Source organism: Pinus tabuliformis, chromosome 6, assembly GCF_031772625.1.
Source record: "Pinus tabuliformis cultivar Carrire ecotype Pingquan chromosome 6, CPIR1, whole genome shotgun sequence".
In the NCBI taxonomy this organism is placed as follows: Eukaryota; Viridiplantae; Streptophyta; class Pinopsida; order Pinales; family Pinaceae; genus Pinus; species Pinus tabuliformis.
The window spans coordinates 772,983,849-773,004,193 of record NC_142292.1 but is presented as its reverse complement, the minus strand read 5'-3'; positions in this window follow the sequence as shown (position 1 = coordinate 773,004,193).

Here is a 20,345-nt window from a genome sequence, read left to right as displayed (position 1 = left end):
GAGGCATGCGTCTACAATCTATAAACATAAAGGATTCCTAACTAAGTGTTCATGATGGTAGGTTACAGAACTTCTTTACGGAAGGTTGAGGTATGCTCCCTATCACCTGGACACTCAGGTCACTCAATTCATCTACCTATTCTAAAAAAACACTGTGTATTACTTAAACCAAGATTTCAATCCCCTTACGAGGATGCTGTGCATAAAACCCCTGTTCAGTGAACACTCAGTATTCAATGTTTATCATTCATGAAAGATTGAGACATACTGAAATCATAAGCACACTTAAAATTCAAATACATGGGAAACAGGGTTCATGAAGATGCTCTAAAAGGAAAACGAAAGATCAGATCCCTTACAGGATACAGTTCAACGATCTCAGCGATGAATCCTTCAAGCCACCATCACAAACATCACTCATATGAATTGCTAATTAAATCAACGAAAGCATAAACCAAACTCTAATCACTGTGCATACAGAAGTTGCTAATAAAATAAAATGACAGTATACCCGTTCCACGCAGGGCCCGTCCGCGTTTCAAAAGTATACTGGACTGCGCTCAAGCAACTATAGAATCAACGCAATAACAAAATCGTGACTGTAACTGAGTTCTGGTATTAAGTTCAAAAGCTCTGTTTTTCAAAACGATACACAGATAAAAACTAACCAACAACACATAACTGTGTTTACATATGTCTTTTAAAAAACTAACACCGTTTACATTTTGGAATGAATGTACATTCGTTATGCGGCTATTGCCGCTTTTGTTATGGAATAGTTTTTTTTTTTAAAGTTGTTTCCATTCTGAACCGATTTCAAAAAGGAACAAAACTAAATCGGTTTAGAACCCTATGCTGTTGCTGCTTTTGTCACCAACATGCTGTGCTTTGACCATCATTGACCGCGCATTCAGGAGTGTTGGTTCTGCTATAAGATAGGTGTTCGTCCATGCTTGTACATTCTATTTTTCGTCCCCACCCTTTGCTTTAGCTTACCTGTCATGCCATATGTCAAACAATAAACCATTTACAGGATGTAAGTTCCTGTGGTCTTTTTATTAAAAATCCCTAATTCTTTAACATAAAACTCATAAATCAATTCTAATGCATTTAACAACTATAATACTGTTAAATAATCAATTTCTAGGGGATCTAAGAGATTTATGAAGGAAAAAGGTAGGCAAACGATGTGTTTCAAGAGGAAAAAGGAGGTCATGGAATGGTACCAACACTGGGTCATGCCAAAAGTGCATTTCTCCAAATTGGCACATAACTTGTGTTGCCGCAGTGTTTGGAGAACCTGTCGGATGTGGTGGAGGTGCTCTTCCCAACTCTGGTTGAAGATCATGATGTCATCCAAGTATACCACTACAAATGAGTTGGTGGATGGCTGCAAGATGTCATCCATTAGCCTCATAAAGGTTGTAGGAGCATTCGTTAATCCGAAAGGCATAACCAATCATTCGAAAAGGCCCTCCTTGGCTTTGAAGGCAGTCTTCCACACATCGGAGGGTTCGATTGGTACGTGGTGATGTCGTAACTTCAAATCAATCTTGCTGAAACATTTCCCCCCCTTCAATTGGTCCAGGAGGTCATCAATCCGTGGTATCGAGTACCTATTACGGACAATGATCTTGTTCAGTGCCTGATAGTCAATACAAAGTCTCCGAGTCCCATCCTTCTTCTGTACCAACACGATCGGGCTCCCACAAGGTGATGAACTCGGATGGATGTGACCTTTCTATAGTAGCCTCTTGATTTCATTGTTCTCCAGAATGGAGCGCTGATAGATTGGTCCATTGGGCAGCGGCGCACCTGGGGTCATATCAATGGAGTGCTTGACCTGACAGTGCAGAGGAATCCCTGTGGGGGAGGTGAAGATGTCCACGTACTCCTCCATGACCTTGTCCATCTGTAGTTGTCGTGAGGAGGGGCCTTGTCTAGAGGTCTTGGTCATCATCTTCTTCTTTCCTTGAGGGCGTATCATCAGGAAAACAAATTTCCTAGCTTTGGAAATGAGCTTATTGCATTGTTTTGCAGTAACCAAAGAGATGGCAGTAGGCACTGCTACCTCTGGTATCTTGTACAAGTTATTTCCCAAAGTAACAATAACAGCACGGGGCCTTGATTCATACACAACATGTCACTTCCACAAGTATGGTTGTCCTAATAATGCATAAAAAACTTTAAGGGGAGCAACGTATCCATGAAGGGCTTGATGTTGTATGGGAGGCGACATTGCTAGCTCATGTGGAGATCCCGTCCATGGTGAAGCCACCCGATGGTGTACGGTTGTGGATGTGTTGTGGTCGGTAAGCCCAGCCGCTTCACGACCTCTGTTGAAATGAGGTTCTTTTGGCTCCTGCTATCGACAATGAACTGTAGCAGGAAGCCCTTTACCCACATTTGGGAGTGGAAGAGACACTCCTCCCCCTCTGGATCTTCGGGTTCCACCTTCTAGATCTTCATGGTGACAACGGTGGTGTTGGGCTCCGCATCGATAATCTGCTTCCCTTTGTCATTCCCCTTGTCAGGTTCTCACTAAGAGTCAGAACATGCATCTGATTCTAAAACCTTTAGATCGGCCACCAGTGATTGCTTGGCCTAACACTCACTTGTGTTGTGAGTGGAGCTCTTATGGAACTCACACCACTTTCCCAAGTCCTTTGTCGGCTTCGTGACGCTATTCTTTGCTCGCAACTTTGGCGGGTTGTCTTGGGCTGCCCCGCCTTGGCTTTTTCCTTTGCTCTGTGGTTTGGGGGCACCTTTCCCTTGATTCGGATTCACAGATCCAAAGTCTTGCTTCTTCTGTTTAAACTTTTGCTCAACCTTGACGGTATACCGGTATGCTGTGCCGAGTGAGGGGGTGTTCAGGATTTCTATTTCTTCCTAGATGTACTTGTGCAGGCAACCACAATATTTGAGTACCAAATGCTGCTTTGAATCCTTGATACCCAACTTTGTGCAAAGGGTATGGAAAATATTGGTAAACTCTGGCATGTCTTGGTCCCTTCCCTACTGTAGCATGGTCCACTTTACGTATTGATCCTCATAGCTTCCAATAGGATAGTATTGCTCCTTGATGGCATCCCGGAATGAATTCAAAGTGGGTGCAGCTGAAAATAGTGAGCATGTACTTTCATCCTTCTACTTGCAGTAGGTTTCCCACCAGTCCTTAACGTGGGGGGCTACTTGGAGAAGAGCGAAAATATTCTTTTCCCTACTAGAAAAATCATGAACAGAAAAATAACCCTCTAGGAGATTTAACCATTTATCGACGACATTTGTGTCTATCTGACCCTCGAATATGGGGATTTCAATATTAACTTGTACCTTAAACAGTGTGGCGTTTCTAGAGTAGCTGTTGGAAGCCAATGCGTCGCTCTTGGGTAGCGCTGAAGGATTTGGGAAAAGCTGTCCATCATCACGTTCCTTTGTCGCTCGAGGGCTTCTTCAAGTAAGATTTTGATAGGATCTCCTGCCCCCCTGTCTTTCTTTTCATCTTCCATGGGAGGTCGTCGGGATTTGCGAGGCTAGTCTTGTAAAGGTTCGACCAGTTCAAGCTCTAACTCCTTATATTCAGACCTCATTGGGGACATGCAAAGAAAAATAGAGAAAAAAAGCAGACCACTCTGATACCACTGATCCAGATTTAAACAAGAACGAAACAAATTATAGAGATAACCATAAACACAGAGATGCAGTGGAAATAATACTTCATTTCATTTATGTAAAATACTGAAATATGCTTACAAACAGAAATGGAAATAAACTAGCTAAGGCAATGGTAACTTGTCTCTGAGAAGAGATGTGGCGGCTACATGCCTCTGAACTGTGTTACAATGAGGCTCGAAGGCCTATTTATTGTTGAGAAATAATGGAAAATCCTAAACATCCAAAAACCTAACCCTAGAAGATGAAACACCAAACTATGGGCCTCGTTTGGGTAAATTGGTACATCAACTTCCTGGGGTCGTAACTTGGCATACGATCTCCGTTTGACGTGCACAATATCTCATTAGAAATATTTATTCTAGAACTACAACTTTGGGAAGAGCAACATTAGTCCATAGACCCATGTTTCTCCCAGTTTTCCCAAAAAACGTCGTTTAGGGCCTCAAACAGGCTTCAGAAGTTCAGGACCCGAAAAACTGCTAAAAATAGTAAATTGTTTTGGAGAATTTGGTATCTACGAATAAATAATAATTCCCTAGATAAGTAGCCATATCTAGAACAACAGTTTAAAGCAGTTTAGCCTTTTCATATAAGCAATAGATAAGACAAAGAAGATGATAAGACCTACTTGTAGTTCTGCTTTCCTCTTGTCTCCCTTGTGTCGATCCTGTCACTCCTTCCCGTACTTAACACGCTTGAGAAGTACCTGTAAACACAAACAGAAGACAAAGAACCAATCAAAGCAAAAGATCCATTGAATACAAGTAAATGGAATCATATACATTCACACATATAAGCATCATATATCAATACAGACATATGGGAAAAAGGTTCAAATACTTTATTAAGTACAAGAAGGAATTACAACCATCATGTCTGATTTGAAGTCACTCCTCCAGCTTGGATCCCATCCACTTCACATCAAAATAATGACAAACTTGTAGCATAACAATACTTGTCTCAAAGCCAATTCTCATAGCAACATTATCTCCTTACAATTCAACATAGTCCAGCCCCTGATCACTTAGATGAGTGTTCAATTTATAGGAGGATGAAGGAGGTTATGTCATAAATGGGGGTATTGAATGACCTTCCATACTTAGAATTGGTTCCATGGAGGAAGGGATGAGAGGATAGGATGCATCTTAACTCATTCCTCATCCATTTTCGAGCTCATAGGAGTTGATAACCGAGGGAAACTTCTAGATGACTCCAAGAGATAAGAATATTCCCCAAACCTTATGTGAATTTCGCTCAATCTCGCCCAGCGCAGGTGAAAGAGGGCCTAAGTGCTCTACGGAGCACCCTGGAATGGACTCAATTGCTCTGCAGTGCACCCTTACATGGGTCTACTTGCGCTGGTCCCTCTAGAGGTCATTTCAGGATGTCTTCAAGTCATGAAACTGTTTGGGAAGGAGGCATTCAAAATGGTGACTTGTTTAGGGCATGTAGTAACTGAAATTAGGGTTTGATGAGCCCTAAAACACTGATCTGGATGATGGGAGTGATGTGCCCAAATGGATTTGTAACAAGGGGGATTTCCATAACTTGAACTTCAGAATTGCAAAATGAAGGGTCCTCCTCCACTTATAGTTTCATTTATAGTCAATAGAATTCTCTAGAAACTCCCAAGGAAATCTTTTCTAGAGCTCTTAATTAGGATGCTTCCCTCATTAGTGCTAGATACTTCTTTCTAGAGTGCAATCCCTTTATGTGAAGAAAGTGTGTTCTATAAACATCTACATGGGGCACTTTTTCTAGAAATTTCTTTGATCAACCCTTTAATAAAATATCATAAGTAACACACAAGAAGGCTATGGATCCATCATGAGAAAAGTTCTAGAGTTATTTTTAAGGTAATGTGCTCTTAGTGAGAGATCTTCTAGCAACTTCAAAAATATTAATAGAAATACTAAAGAAGGTGGAGTGCTCCTCTTCTTGTGTGCATTCCTTTTGTTGACCCTCTAAATGATGAAGATATATGGCAAGTCATCCATTACCCATATTACAAGTATCCAAATCTAACCCTACTTAGGTTAAGACCCTCACCCTTATTCATTACTAGTATATTACTTAATACGATCAGTTCGGCTTAGTGGTTATGTTGCATCATGCTTACTTTCTCTTCTATTTAGGATAAAGGGATATATTCATGTAGGCATCTTATCTTGTGCATTGGATATATTGTAAAGGGAAGTTGCTTGCTTGAAGTAACATTTTATTCATTAAATCTTTATCATTTGTTAGATGTGAAGGTACTTCTTCCTTCTAATATTATGTTATTTGGGGATTTTTTTAATTTTTTTGTAAGTCAAGATTCTATTAATGTTGGAAAAAGGAGTACATAGAGTCCATCCCAAAATAGGTGGTCTCACCCCGACTAGTTTTTTTGACCAAAAATTTCACTAGATGACAAAAATACAAAAAAGTAGCTAAGGACATTGTCCATAAACGGTTGGGCCAGAGGTACCAAAACATAGCTAAAATGTAAAAAACACCAGAAACCATACTAGTCATCTAACGTAATGGAAGAGGGGTTGTCTAGGGTCGTTCCAGGAGGTGGAGGAGGGTGAGAGTCACACTAAACATGTCCTTTTTAGTGCGCCATCCATGTCTCCATCTTTTCTACTTTCTCCGTGAGTTGGTTTTTCCCCCGCCAGACCACAACTAGTATTTCCCAAAATTGACTTTGAAAGTAATGCAGCCACTCCAGAGAGGCCATCTACACCGCATGCTCCTCATGCCAAACTCATTGTGCAGCATCCACCTTGTCCATCAAACTGGCAATGAGAGCGTGGTAGTTCTCCAGGTAGTAGTGCTGGAGACCTTGCCCCTCCTGAGCCTCGGGTGCTGTTGGCCTACACTTTGCCCTGCTGCCACAGGTGTCATTGCCCCTTCGAGTCTTCCCATGGTCGTGCAACCCTTCACCTTTGCTCACCCCCGGCTTTCCACCTCCGCGACCTCCTCTTACTCCTACATTGACTTTCCACGTAGCCCAACCATTTTTCCACCTCGACGAGGCGTCAGTGTGACCAGAGCTTGGTCTGTCACCTCTTTAGAAGTAAGGACAACATGGGAGGAAGAGCAGCCCCTTCGTGTCGACAGTTTCATAGCTTCCCATGGTGGAGACATGCTTTGAACATGCACCAAACACCAGAATTTCCACCCGAAAGAACACTCCCCGCAGACAAAAGACCCGAGGAGCACCACCCCGAATAACACAAATTCACCAAGATGGCCCCTCCTACCCACGAAGGATCGCCCTCACCAGATAATCCTGACACCTCCACCTTCCATAATACCACGAATGATGGAGCACCACCTAAGTATAGAGGAGTTGTTTCCGTCGCAAGACAGTCGGAATCCATAGGTGAACCCACCAGGCCCTGTCGCACCACAAAACACTATTAGAGTAGGGGATCTTGGGCTTCCTCCTCCGGCTGTGGGGTTTCCTTACTGATGAGCTCCACCACCCTGTAAGAATGAGGCAAAATAGGTAACCTCCAGACTGCGAAGAGTTTTTCTTTCGCGCCCAGTCTTTCCTTCCACCACCAATAACTAGGTGATTAGTATTTAGCTCAAAAATCAAAGTGCTAAGAATCGCTCAAAACCTGAACGACTGCGTCTGTCTCGGTGATACGATTCCAATGCAACTCATTTCACTCAAAACAGAGATCATATGAGGAAGATATTGCGTTCTATCCACTTTTCCAGAAAAAGGTATAGTCATTGCATAGTCAACAGTCCGTACTGCTGACGTGGCAGGTGATTGGGTAGGTCAAGGTTGGTCAATGGTTAATGGGATCTTTCCAAGTGGTGCGTTGTGGTTGGTTAATGGTTTGATGAGTTGGCTTGATCTAATTGGGTGGATGAGGACTAATGAGAAGGGGACATGTGGCAAGCTCGAAGGCCGCCACGTGTCCCTCCCCAAAGGTCAGGCAATCATTGGTGCGCAGTATAAAATTATTATGGCAGGTCAGCATAGTCAAATCCACAACCTCGCCTAAACAATGCCCACGTCTTACCGTTCTACCACACTGGTGGTTCTTACATGACTATGGTCGCAAAATGTATTTTATGTGTTAACACTTGATGGTTGGGGGGAGGAGAGGGCTAGCCCCCTCCCATGTGATCACTACTATATAACCGATGGCTAACGGTTAACCAAAACCAAGCCAGATTAAGTGCTAATCACATTTAACATTAATTGATTCGAGATTATCCACTAGTTAATGCGCAGTTTAGTTTGGCGGAAAGTTTTGCAGCCACCTAAATTTGGTGCTAACTCCAGATTTAGTGGAGTTAACTGGAGTTCCTCTAGTTTTAGTGGAGAATTCCTAGGAGAAATTGAAGAAGCCATAACTTTTGCAAATTTCGACCAAATTGGGATCAGGAAAATGCATTCCTAGATGATTTTGATGTTATGAGCACATTGAAGCAAGTTTCAGGAGCAATAGAGCATTGTAAACAACACTTTTTCCATTTTGAGCTAATACAAAGGCCCAAGCCATGGAAGCTGAACCAAGGAGATGTAGCCCAGGAGGGTTGAACTCCTTCATCAAAACATTGTGTTAAGTGTTCATTTTTATGGTTTGTTGTACATTTGTTTTTTGTTGTTCATCACTTGATTTACATGTTATTTTGCTCATGAATTTAACATAAAATTTGACAAAAATTTACTTGTTCATTCACAAACACCACAAAGGAACCTATGCACATGAAGCAAATGAGAAGCAATTATTTTTAATTCTGAAGTTGAAATTAGCACAAAAAAACTAACATTCAACAATAGATCACCAGGATTCCTAGCCGCAAGGACCAAAAGAACCAACTACCCCTGTATATTTCCACAACGAGCAACCACGCTCCATTTCCAACAAGCGTCAACCTTTGGCACATCCTCCTCCTTCCCGACAACCACCACAACTACCAACACCATATCCAAATGCAGAGACGAATGCCTGGTGCATTCATCATGCATTGTCTTAACACTCCGCCACCCCCACACACACTGAATAATTTCTCACGCGAACGACTGACATTAGGATGGTACCTCTCCCGATGGACGTGAAGATGTGAAGGGATCGGGAGGCCTGTCCCTCCTATCGTATCGACTTGTTTTCACACATGGGAGGCTGCCTCCATGTGCTACCCTTATCTCACCCCATCGGGGAGTTATTTGGGGAATTTTTTATGTGTGTGTAAGCTTGGTAGTACATCCCTTTTCTATTAATTATCTATAGGCAGGTAACAAAATATTTCTAGTAGCCTCAACATGCCCGAAGGAAACCAGGTTTGTTGGCCACCGATCAACATCAAAAATTGTCCAAAATTTAAACAATTTGATGCTTATCATCCATGCTAAGTTTGCAATTGTATCTACTATATACTTAATGCTTTGACTTATAAACTAAATGTTATCCGACATAATAACAAAAATTAACTTTATGTTTCTCTAATTTAGTCATCAAATGAATCAATAGGAGTCAGGTCCTTGGCACTTGACCCAAGCACTTCGTTCTGCAATAAGGTTTGGATTTGTTTCTCCATTATCCCGAAACGAAGGTTTTGGTGATATTGCTGAACCTGCACCGCCTGGATTTCCTTTAAAATTGGTTCCTCTTGTTTGTCTCGCTCTGGTTCTTCTTTGTCCCTGTATGTTATCATTTCCCTGGCCAATAGATTTTTCATGACCCAGTATTGTTGTATGGTCTACTTGAACAGAGTTTGACGACCTCTGATATGGCTTGGGTCATTACGTAATGGCTCCCAGTCTTCCATTGGGAGTTCTTCATTTGCCATGTTGGAATTTAACTCTGCTTTCCATGTTGCTATTACGAATTTTACCTGTGCTGGGGTGCCTGCATGGTAAGAATTCATTAAGTTCTGCATGCTTTCCTCGCCCATTTTTCTTCCCGTTTTTCTCTATGTTTTGCTCGCTGACGCCTCTGGGCCCTTCATCTTCTTCTCTGCCTGCTTACCTGCTTGTTGGCCTCCTTTTCTTCCCTGTTTCCCTTCTTCTTTCACCATCTTTTCCTTCAGAAATTTCTTCAGTCCCCACCCCTCATGCGTTCTTACTTGTTCTTGATTTCGGAGCAACGGAGACTGAAGAGTATAGAAGTTAATACTACCTGTAATTTTAGCATAAGTAAGTTAATTAAAACTAGTCTTAATTTTTTTCCTAACATTCTGCCATTCCTTATTATTCTGCTTTACAGCACTGGAACTTACAGTTTTCTTCTTGGCAACCCAGTTGCCCCCAATTCTAAGCAACAGTAGGGTAATTGCTTCTCTCCTCAACTCTAATCCCCTTCTGATTCCCATCACCTGGGGTCCCTGTAGAGGTCCCTCTCTGCTCTTGTGAGTTAGCCGATGATGAATTGGAATTCTGACTTTGGGAAAGCAAGGTTTTGGCTCCAAATCCGCCACCAGGGTGGGCCCTCTCGACTTGCTATGCACCCCCCCTCTCTTGGCTTTTCTAGACTTAGCCTTCCTTTGCAGTCCATCACTACACGGGGTTATAGAGAATAGATTTCCCCTCGACCATGCAAAGCCCCACCGGTATGGATTCCCCCTTTCCTATTCCCATGGACCTCTTTTCTTCCCTGTTGATTTAGGCATGCCCCTAGAAGCCAGACTAGCCTAACAAGACCTGTCTTACATTTCCCATTCACCCCTCTCACCCCCCACTGTTTTTGGAGGCAACTGGACCCCTGAAGGCTAACAGAGGAGTCATAGCCTTCTCTCAATCCCGGGCTTGTAGAATTTCCCTATGACAGAGATCAGTTTCTTTCCCCCGAGTTCAAGCGGCCCTCCAAACCCTTCACATATCCCTTCGCCGCTTTCCTTTCATAAAATACAGTCAATTCATGTCCTGACATTATCAACAGACAATTGAACTCAAAATCACGTATTTTTTCATTTCTTTCAGCAATTAAGAAACCCGACATTATCTTCTTGAGATAGGATCAACATTTTCCTATTACTTTTGACACCACTCTCCTTTTTTGCCAGACTCTCCTCCAATTTTGCGTCATTGGTGCCAAATCTACATTGAGGGGAGCTTGGTTTACATACCAGTTTTGTTCCAGGTTGCTGCAGGCGGAGTCCAGATGCCGACAGTCGCCCCTTCTCCTGCTCTCCTCTCGACTTTCACCCGTTGCGCTTGTCTCTCATTCTCCTTTTGCACTTTGCATGCATTCCCCCAGCTCTCTCGCCACCTTTCTTTCCTGGTTGTTCACCCACCTACCCGTTTTCAATCCTGAGGCATCCTCCACTTGCCTCCTTTTCCTGTGTTGTTCCCCTTCCTTCATGTGGGGTCCTAGAATGAGCCGCCCACTTACCTTCTTCATTATGCCGTCTGTCATAACCTTAATCCTTCTAGTTGTCCTGACCATAATCCGTCCGGATCCAAGGTCTCTACACAACCTGATCAGGGGGTTATTTGGGGAAATTTGATTCATAACAACTTACCAATTAAATAAGTCAAAATAACTTTGAAGCAGGGCATACTAACATTGCATTGCTTAAAATTGACTAGACTATTAGATTCAATGTTTATTTTATGAGTCAAATTTTATTGAACTTAACCCATACTTCATAAATCGCACAAAACAGCTTATAAATGCTCAACTACCTTGCTTATATATACTTACAAACTGTTATTCCCTTTTTACATTTTTATACTTCCCATTTATTTATTTTTTAGAATTGAATCAAATTCTCAAATTTTCTATATCACCAATTTTTTTGTTAAATCAATTTTACTTAAATAAGTCAAAATAACTTTGAAGCAAGGCATACGAACATTGCTTAAATTTGACTAGACTATTAGATTCAATGTTTATTTTATGAGCCAAATTTTATTTAACTTAACCCATACTTCATAAATCCCACAAAACTACTTATAAATACTCAACTACCTTACTTATATATACTTACAAATTGTTATTCCTTTTTACATTTTTATGCTTCTCGATTTATTTATTTTTAAGTTGAATCAAACTCTCAAATTTTCTATATCACCAAATTTTTTATTAAATCAATTTAATTAATATTAAAGTAAAACACTTACCTAGAAATCCTGTCAAGCTTAATATTATACAATCACAACTTTTCCAACGTTTCTAAACAATGTTTTCCAAATAATGAGAACTTCTATATCAAAGTCATTTTTGTAACAAATCAAAATCCTGTCAAGCTTAATATTATACGATCACAACTTTTCCAACGTTTCTAAACAATGTTTTCCAAATAATGAGAACTTCTATATCAAAGTCATTTTTGTAACAAATCAATAAGAAAAATGCCAATAACTAACAAGACATGGAAGTCCAAGTTATTGGTATAAAAGTCATTAATATTAGTCTAAAAGTAATTAACACAAGACATGGAAGTCCAAGTTATTGGTATAAAAGTCATTAATATTAGTCTAAAAGTAATTAACACGAGGTATTTGGTATAGAATGTCATTAAAGATCATAAAAGTTTTGAAAAAATGGTAACTAATTTATTTTTTTAACAAAAACATAAATTTATATTCAGTTAGAAATTAGTTGTGTTAAAGGTTGTGGCAAGATACATCCAACAAAGTTTAAGAGATATCCACAAAAATAGACATAGTTATAAGCATACATCACGAAACATAAAAGACACCTCTAAACTAGAATGTGAGGTAGTTTAACATGTGGATTATCTAGCATATTAACCTAAACTACATATTACTTGAAAATGCATACTACCAATGACAAAGGTGAACACCACCTTCTTCTTTCTTCCCCTTATTAAATTGAGGGGAACTTAGACCTTTGATATCCATAGAATCACAAAGTTGATGAACTTTTTCATCTTCCTTTACCACTGCGTGTAAACAAATTCTCCTTTCCTAATTGTTGGAGGCCATGGAGAGATATACTTGAGGTAAAATTAAGTTACAAATTATAGTACATTATGTTTCCAATGAGTCAATCCTCTATTTATGGAGCAATAGTATGTACATAACACAGATATTATGGGAGGTGATGGCCTCTTCGAATCAAAATATTTGTAAGAAAATACCACCCTTGCATCGTTATTGGCCTCATTGATATCCTCAATAAGACTCATCAAATTTCTCTTACATTTTCATTATCCATACTTAAATTGTCCTCGAATTCTACAAAATCAAAATCCAAAAACCAAACTAGGAATATGAAATAAGAGGAAGGCTTCGAGCTAAATGGGGTCACAGGTGAAGGAACTAAGCCAAAAGACCCCCCCAAAAAAAATGAGGAAATCACGTCTCCAAAGTGCAAAGGTGTCTCAAAATTAAGTAAATTTGACTTTAGAGGAAATTTCATCCTAAAAGTGCCCATGAAATTTTCACGTAATTTTCATGTCTAAATATGTAAACCAATCAAAATCCTTTTAAATTCAAAAAGAATGTAAATATTTTGGAGGGAAAAGAAGATTTTTTTTTTTTTTTTAATTGTATTTTCGGCCTATTTCCTTATGCGTTTACTCAAATTTTAAGTGTAAACACTTGGATGCGAAATTAAATTCCACATCCAACGAGTACCCATTATGCATATTTTTTAGAAGACACACATTGATAAAAATTGAAGATACATTAAAAGAGTGCGTTTGAAGATACATTAAAAGAGTGTGTAAATATGCTCTTTTAATGTATCTTCAATTTTATCAATGTGGGTCTTCTCAAAATTATGCATAATGTGTATTCATTGGATGTGGAATTTAATTCTGCATCCAACAAATGTCTACACTCTAAATTTGAGTAAACCTATAAGGAGATAAGTAAGAAATACAATTAAAAAAAGTAGTTTTATTATTTTCCCTCCAAAACCCTTAACTCTTATTTTATTATTTTAATTATTATTCTTTTTATTTTCCTTCTATGGTCACTTTTAGGTTGAAATTTCCTCTAATGCCCATTCTAGAATCCCCAAATTCATGAACCAGAAAACCACAAACATAATTGCCAAAAGGAAGAAGCCAAAGAACTTAGAAATACCATACTAAGATGCTAAGATTGAAGTGGAGGGAAGAAACATTACCAAACGATACATTGAAATGTGTTGAGTCAACCCATGCCAACTAAATTCAGACATAGACATGATGATGAAAATGAGAGGAGACACTCCCACATGAGAAAACCAAAAGAGCCACCCCAAGAGTAGAGAGACCACCACTAAGACCACAATCCAACAATTTCAAAACCATAAAAATTATGAATAGCCTTTGTAATAGGATAGACATTTTCCCACATTTATTGAGGAGAAGCATGGATGAGAGTTGAATAGTCATGAATTGATCTTTCCATTTTATATGGTGATGAATAATATAATTCCTCGCATCATGTTTCTTGAGGCATGGCCAACTAAAATACATCAATGATTTTAAGTTGATCAGAGTGCTTATTACAAATCATTAATTAAACAATCCATGGGGTTTAAGTTGATCGGAGTGCTCATTACAAATCATTAATTAAACAATCCATGGGATTAAACAACAGTTAAGTTGAAAATGCTCATGGGCTATGGGCTTTGTGAAGACACCCACTTAGCCTAGTGATTTAATTCCTTATTCAACTTACACTTAATAATTCCTTATTCAACTCACACTTTATGTGAAATAATGAGACCTTTTCAAATGATTTCAAGGTAATTAGAATGCTCATTACAAACCATTAATTAAACAATCCATGGGATTAAACCACAGTTAAGTTGAAAATGCTTATGGGCTATGTGCTTGGTGAAGACAACCATGTAGCCTAGTGATCTAATTCCTTATTCAACTCACACTTAATGTGAAAGAATGAGACCTTTTCAAATTTCGAAAGATCATATTTAATTTTGAAAACGATGGGTTTTACTTATTCTAAATTAGAATGGAATGAGAAAAATAATTTAAGTTCAGATCAAGTTACATTAAAAATTGAAAATAAATATAATATGTCAAGTATATTATAAAATGTTATTCTTATTAAATTTTAAAATAAAAATTTTAAATAATTATTAAATTTGATATTTCTATTTAACAAATTTTATTTAGAATATATTATAGAATTTAGAATTATTAATCATTTTTTTGTTTTCTATAATTTATATTTATTTATCACGTACAGTGTATTTTTATAGGAAAATTTTACGAAAAGTTGAAGGAACACTTCCACTTATTCACGTGTAACATTTCTAAAGAATCCATCAATGTAAATTAATGCATTTAACTTCAAAAAATTTGCATTTATTTGTTAAAACAAAATTAGTCAAATACTAGAAAACATTATCAACAATTACTTGAACTAACCCTTCTTCCTGAAAATTGTACCTACCATATGAACTACATTAGTAGTTGGTAATCTAATAAAACGCAACTAGAACTAATTGTGACATGATTAAAATTAGAAATCTTAAAACAAATTATACATTCAAATAATTATTCAAGTTAATTAAACTAACTTATTTTTCAAATCAATTAAACTAAATCATTAATAATATATTATAAATATTTGTTTAATATTTTAATTTATTATCCATAACTTGTTATGGATATTCCATTAGAAAGTTCATCACAACAAATGTGATGAAATTGTACTTAGAATCTAAAATCTACACTATGAGGGTTAATTTCTACTTAGATTTATGTATCTGTTAATTATTGTGTCATGCTTATGCATGCAATAGATAAAATATATAGAAAATGGAGAACAATGAAATAAACCTCACAAACTACAATTAACATACAATATAACCTAGGAAACCCTTTCGGGAGAAAACCTTGTTGGAAGGTGAGGCTACTCTTCACTCTTTCTTTGATTAGAAAATGTGAGTGAGACCTTTGGCATATGGGTTGTTGCATACACTAATCCTCTATGTTTACTCTCGCTATATTCACTCTTAGCTACTCTTCTAATCTATGGAACAAAATGCTCTCGAATAGAATGAAATCCCTTTTCCTCCTAGTGGCTTGGTTATAACATAGCTCGATAGCCAACTAGTGGTTAAGTTTAACTCCTTCAACTCTTAATTAGAATTATAAGGTCGACTCTTCTAGAGTCTTCTTCATCATAATTATGTGGCTATCCCTTTTCTCATGAATAATAGGGGCTGACATGTCATCCTCTCAAACCATGGTGGTCAAAATAGGAAGGTCAACTTATGGGTGGCATAACTTTTGCATACTGAGTCTAGTTGAGGTGATTCTTGCATCAATGGAAAGGTATTTTTGTTTAAAATAACACTAGGGGGTGCCATGCTTAAATGACAAAGTTGTACCCCCAAAAAATGTTTTTTTATGTCTCAAAAGTCTTTTGAAAGGTTTCACACCCTAATTTTTCAAATTTGGACCCACTGGGAAAAATGGTCCTGTGAGTTGATTCCTCCACTTTTTCCACTCTAAAAGAATTAGTATGGATGAAAAAAAATATAATGATCCAATACAGAAAATACCTCCCCATTTTGGGAGGATTTTGGTTCCCAAAATCTTCCATTGAATGAGGTGAGGAAATTCTTCCTCCACCTTTTCTCGGGTGTACCATTTAGCCATGCTTGGAAGTTATCCTTCCAACCTAATCTACCAAAGATCATGCTACCCCTATCTTTTAGTTCTATACCTCTTATACAAAACTATATCCTCTATCAAGTCATCTTGAGCATCTGGTGTCAAATCCTGTTCATAAGGTAAGACATAATCTTCTTCATAATCTAGCATAGAAGGCTCATAGAGTTTCAAATTCTCTACATTCACAACTGAGTAAATGCTCATGTATAGGGTTAAAATAAGTCTATATGTATTATATCCCATATCTTCTAATATCTTAAAGGGACTATATAACATGGCCTCAATTATATTACCAAGACCCTATAACCTCTCCTTGTTCAATTGTAACCATACTCTTTCTCCCACTTTGAATGACTTCTTTCTCCTATGTTGATCATGCCTATCTTATTCTTTTACTTATGACTTCTACAATGTGTCATATACATGTAGATAGATTTATCTTATCTTATCAACAAATATTTCCGCCCTTAAGGCGTTCCTGGTAATATCCTCCCTCACTCATTGTTTCCCATATGCACTATCCAAACGTGAAGGTGGAAAATATCCAAAACAAGTTTCAAATGGGGACTCACTAATAGAATTGTGGATTTCTCTATTATAAGAGTGATATATATACCATATTTTCATCTTAGTTATTTAAATCCAAATTTTCGTCCTAGGTATTTGGATGCTTTTGATTGCAACCCATCAAAAGCTGCACCAAATTCCTATTGAATACTTCCATTTTCCCATATATATGTGGATGGAATGTTGCAGAGATCTTCAACTTTGTGTCTATATTCTCCCACAATGTAGTCCAAAATACATTGATAAATGTTGTTTCCATGCCATAAACTATGCTTCTTGGTATCCCAAAGTGCACCGAAACCTATCCAAAGAAAATGTTTGCTACTTCTTACCCATTGATGGTCCTTTTACAAGGCATTAGAACACACATTTGGTTGAACATGTAAACTACCATGAACAGGTAGTCATGTCCCTTCCTAGGTGTTGATAAACCTCCCACAATGTTCATGGAAATGATTTTGCAAGGACAAGTGGGTACAAGAAAGAGGTGATATAGACCCTCTTTCCTATTACTAGGCTTGTTGGTACAACAAAGCATGCATCTTCTTATGAAACTAGCTACATCTTCTTACATCTTGGGCCAATACACATACCTCTGTAAGGTTGCCATAGTCTTCCCTACACCAAAATGACCTACAAAATTGGGGGTGTGAACCTCTCTGATTAGCTACAGTCACTCACCTTTAGGAACACATGACTTATCTAGCCTGTATAGTAACCCATTTTAGATATGGTATTCGATATTGTTTTCACCATCATGCATATGAATCTCTTTTTGCAACCATTGAAACACCTCCTTTAAGTCTTCATCCTCTATGTATGCCTCTCTATATGCATCACGGGTGAAAGGTTCCAACTACATAAAAGTTCCAAAAGTTGTGAACTTTGATTTTGGTGGCCTTGAAAGCATGTCAACCAACTTGTTTGTGCTTCCTTCTTATACTTGATCACTGAATGAAATTGTTGTAGAAACCCTATCCACTTGTAATGTCTAGCCTATTGGAGCTTGCTCCATGCCTATAGGTACTATAATGGATGATGATATATGTGGATTATTGTCTCATTTCCCATTGGATAACATTTCCATTTCTTCATAGCTTGCACAAGGACACAAATATCCTTGTCATAGGTAGGGTCTTTAAGAATCGTCCCATGAAATACTTCATAATGGTAGCATACAAGCCTTCCTCCCTAAGTCAAGACTGCTCTCATAGTATAATCACTCACATTTGTATCCACTTCAAAGGGTTGTTGCAAGTTCAGTAATGCCAAAATTTGTGCTTGACTGAGATTCTTCTAATTTAACTCATTAAAATCTCTTTGTTGACTCTTTACCCAAAAGACTCTCTTGGCACTCTTTGTTATGGCATGGAGTGGTGTTGCTATTGTTGAAAACAGGGCTATCAATTTCCTTAAGTATTATGATACACCAACGAAACTCTTGACCTCAGAAACATTAGTAGGCACCAACCACATCATAATGACCTCCATCTTTGTATGATATGTCTTCAGCTCTCCACCACCTATCACATATCCCAGATACAACAAAGTATTGTGCAAACTCATAGTTCTTGAGATTTTCTAGCAACTAGTGCTTCTTTAATGCTTCTAACACTTGCATCAAATGTGAGATTTTCTCCCCCCAAGTAGCACAATATACCAATATATCATCCAAATAGGAAATATAAAATGAATATATAAAAGGGAACAATATTCTATTCATTAACCTTATAAGCATAGTTGGTGCATTACATAGGCCAAATGGCATGACAAACCACTCATACAAACCATGCTTGATTTTGAAGGCGATCTTCCAGGTATCTTATCTAACCTAAATCTTGTGATATATTGACTTTAAGTCTAGGTTGGTGAAGTATTTGGCTTGTTGCAATTGATTTAGCAGATTATCTATATTGGGTAAGGGGTACATGTTCTTGAGTGTACTTTTTTGGCACAATTATGATGGGTGACCCACATGATGGCGTACTTGGTCGAATGAAACCATGTTCCAATATCTATTGCAATTGTTTATTCACCTCACTTCTATAATGAACTTCCTGTACAATCCAATATTTGGTAATGGGAGTGTAGCAATAGTTCGATCTTATGCTCCACTTCCCTCTTAGGTGGTATCCCTCTAGTCTCTTGGAATACACTTTTATATGCATGTATCAACTCTTTTAGTTGTTTTTTTGTTCCCTAGTACACCCCTAAATGGATTAATTTCCTCTCGTTGACTCTTCTACAAACGTATTTTATTTTAAAAATAATTAAATATAATTCTTTCTAGAATTGATAAAATTTTTAGCTCGATTGGCACTTACCAATTAAATTCTATACTTGCCTTTATGCATGTTGATGGTGAATGATTTTCCATCCTTGATGAGGAAATACTAGTATGATCTTCAATTGAATATTGTTTCCCACATAGACATACAAGTACCTCTAAAAACCACCCCACATGCATCAAAGGGAACTACATGTAGCTCTATTTCGTCAATAAAATCAACACTAATAACAAATCTGATTTTGCACTATTTGGTCATCTTTATTTCTACATCCTTATTCACCCATCCCAATGTATATAAGTGTGTATGATCATTAGCTTCAAATCCCAATTTTTTTACCATATCTAATGCAATGACATTCAACTATGGTCCTGAATCAGATAAAGCATCAATTTTTATCTTCTTGACTTGTATCTTCACATAGAAGAGTATGATCATTTCAATTTATTCTTATTTATTAAGGCTACTTAGACGGACCCCCTTTTGCGTGGATGTATAAACAATATTCTCATCTACATCTAAGCTAATTTCCACTCAATTACTCGAATCTGTGTCCATGAGGTTTTTCTTCTTAACATACTTTTTTTTAATCTTTGGGTTGAGCTTTGGATGCAACTTCCAACACATCTCTTCTTTGTGGCCATTAATGTCACAATGGTTGCAATGGTTATTGGGATCATTGCACTTGTGTGTTGTGGTTGATTTATTTTTGTATTCCCCCCCTTTCACTTCTTCTTCCACTTCTTAGAAGCATCTTGGTGCTCCTTCTAGTTCAACCCACTTGATTTCTCTTTCTTCTAGCCTATGTTCTCTAGGTATTGTGCCTTTTTACAAGTCATGATCATCAATCTAGGTTTGAGCAACATGAATCACTTCCACAGATGGTTGTGTAGACCCCTTAGATATTTAAGGGGTATGTTTGGGTTCTTTGGGAAACTACCCAACATTACAACCATCTTTCTAAATTATATCTTGCACTCCTATACACTCTTCCCTTGCTTCTACCTAAAGTAATGCCATCAAATCCACTGGCCCTCTACATATCTAATATGGTAAAATGTGACTATATGAGAGTTTTGAAATATTACCACTTATTCGCTGGAGGATCTCCCTCCAACCTTAAAGCCTTTATGTGGCTTTCCCATTGGCTTAGGGCATGACCCTCTAATTTTAGTTGAGCAAATGAAATATTTTGTTCTTCCTTTACAGGATGAATGCTAAAATAAACTTTTAATTGCTACAAATAGTGCTTAAAAT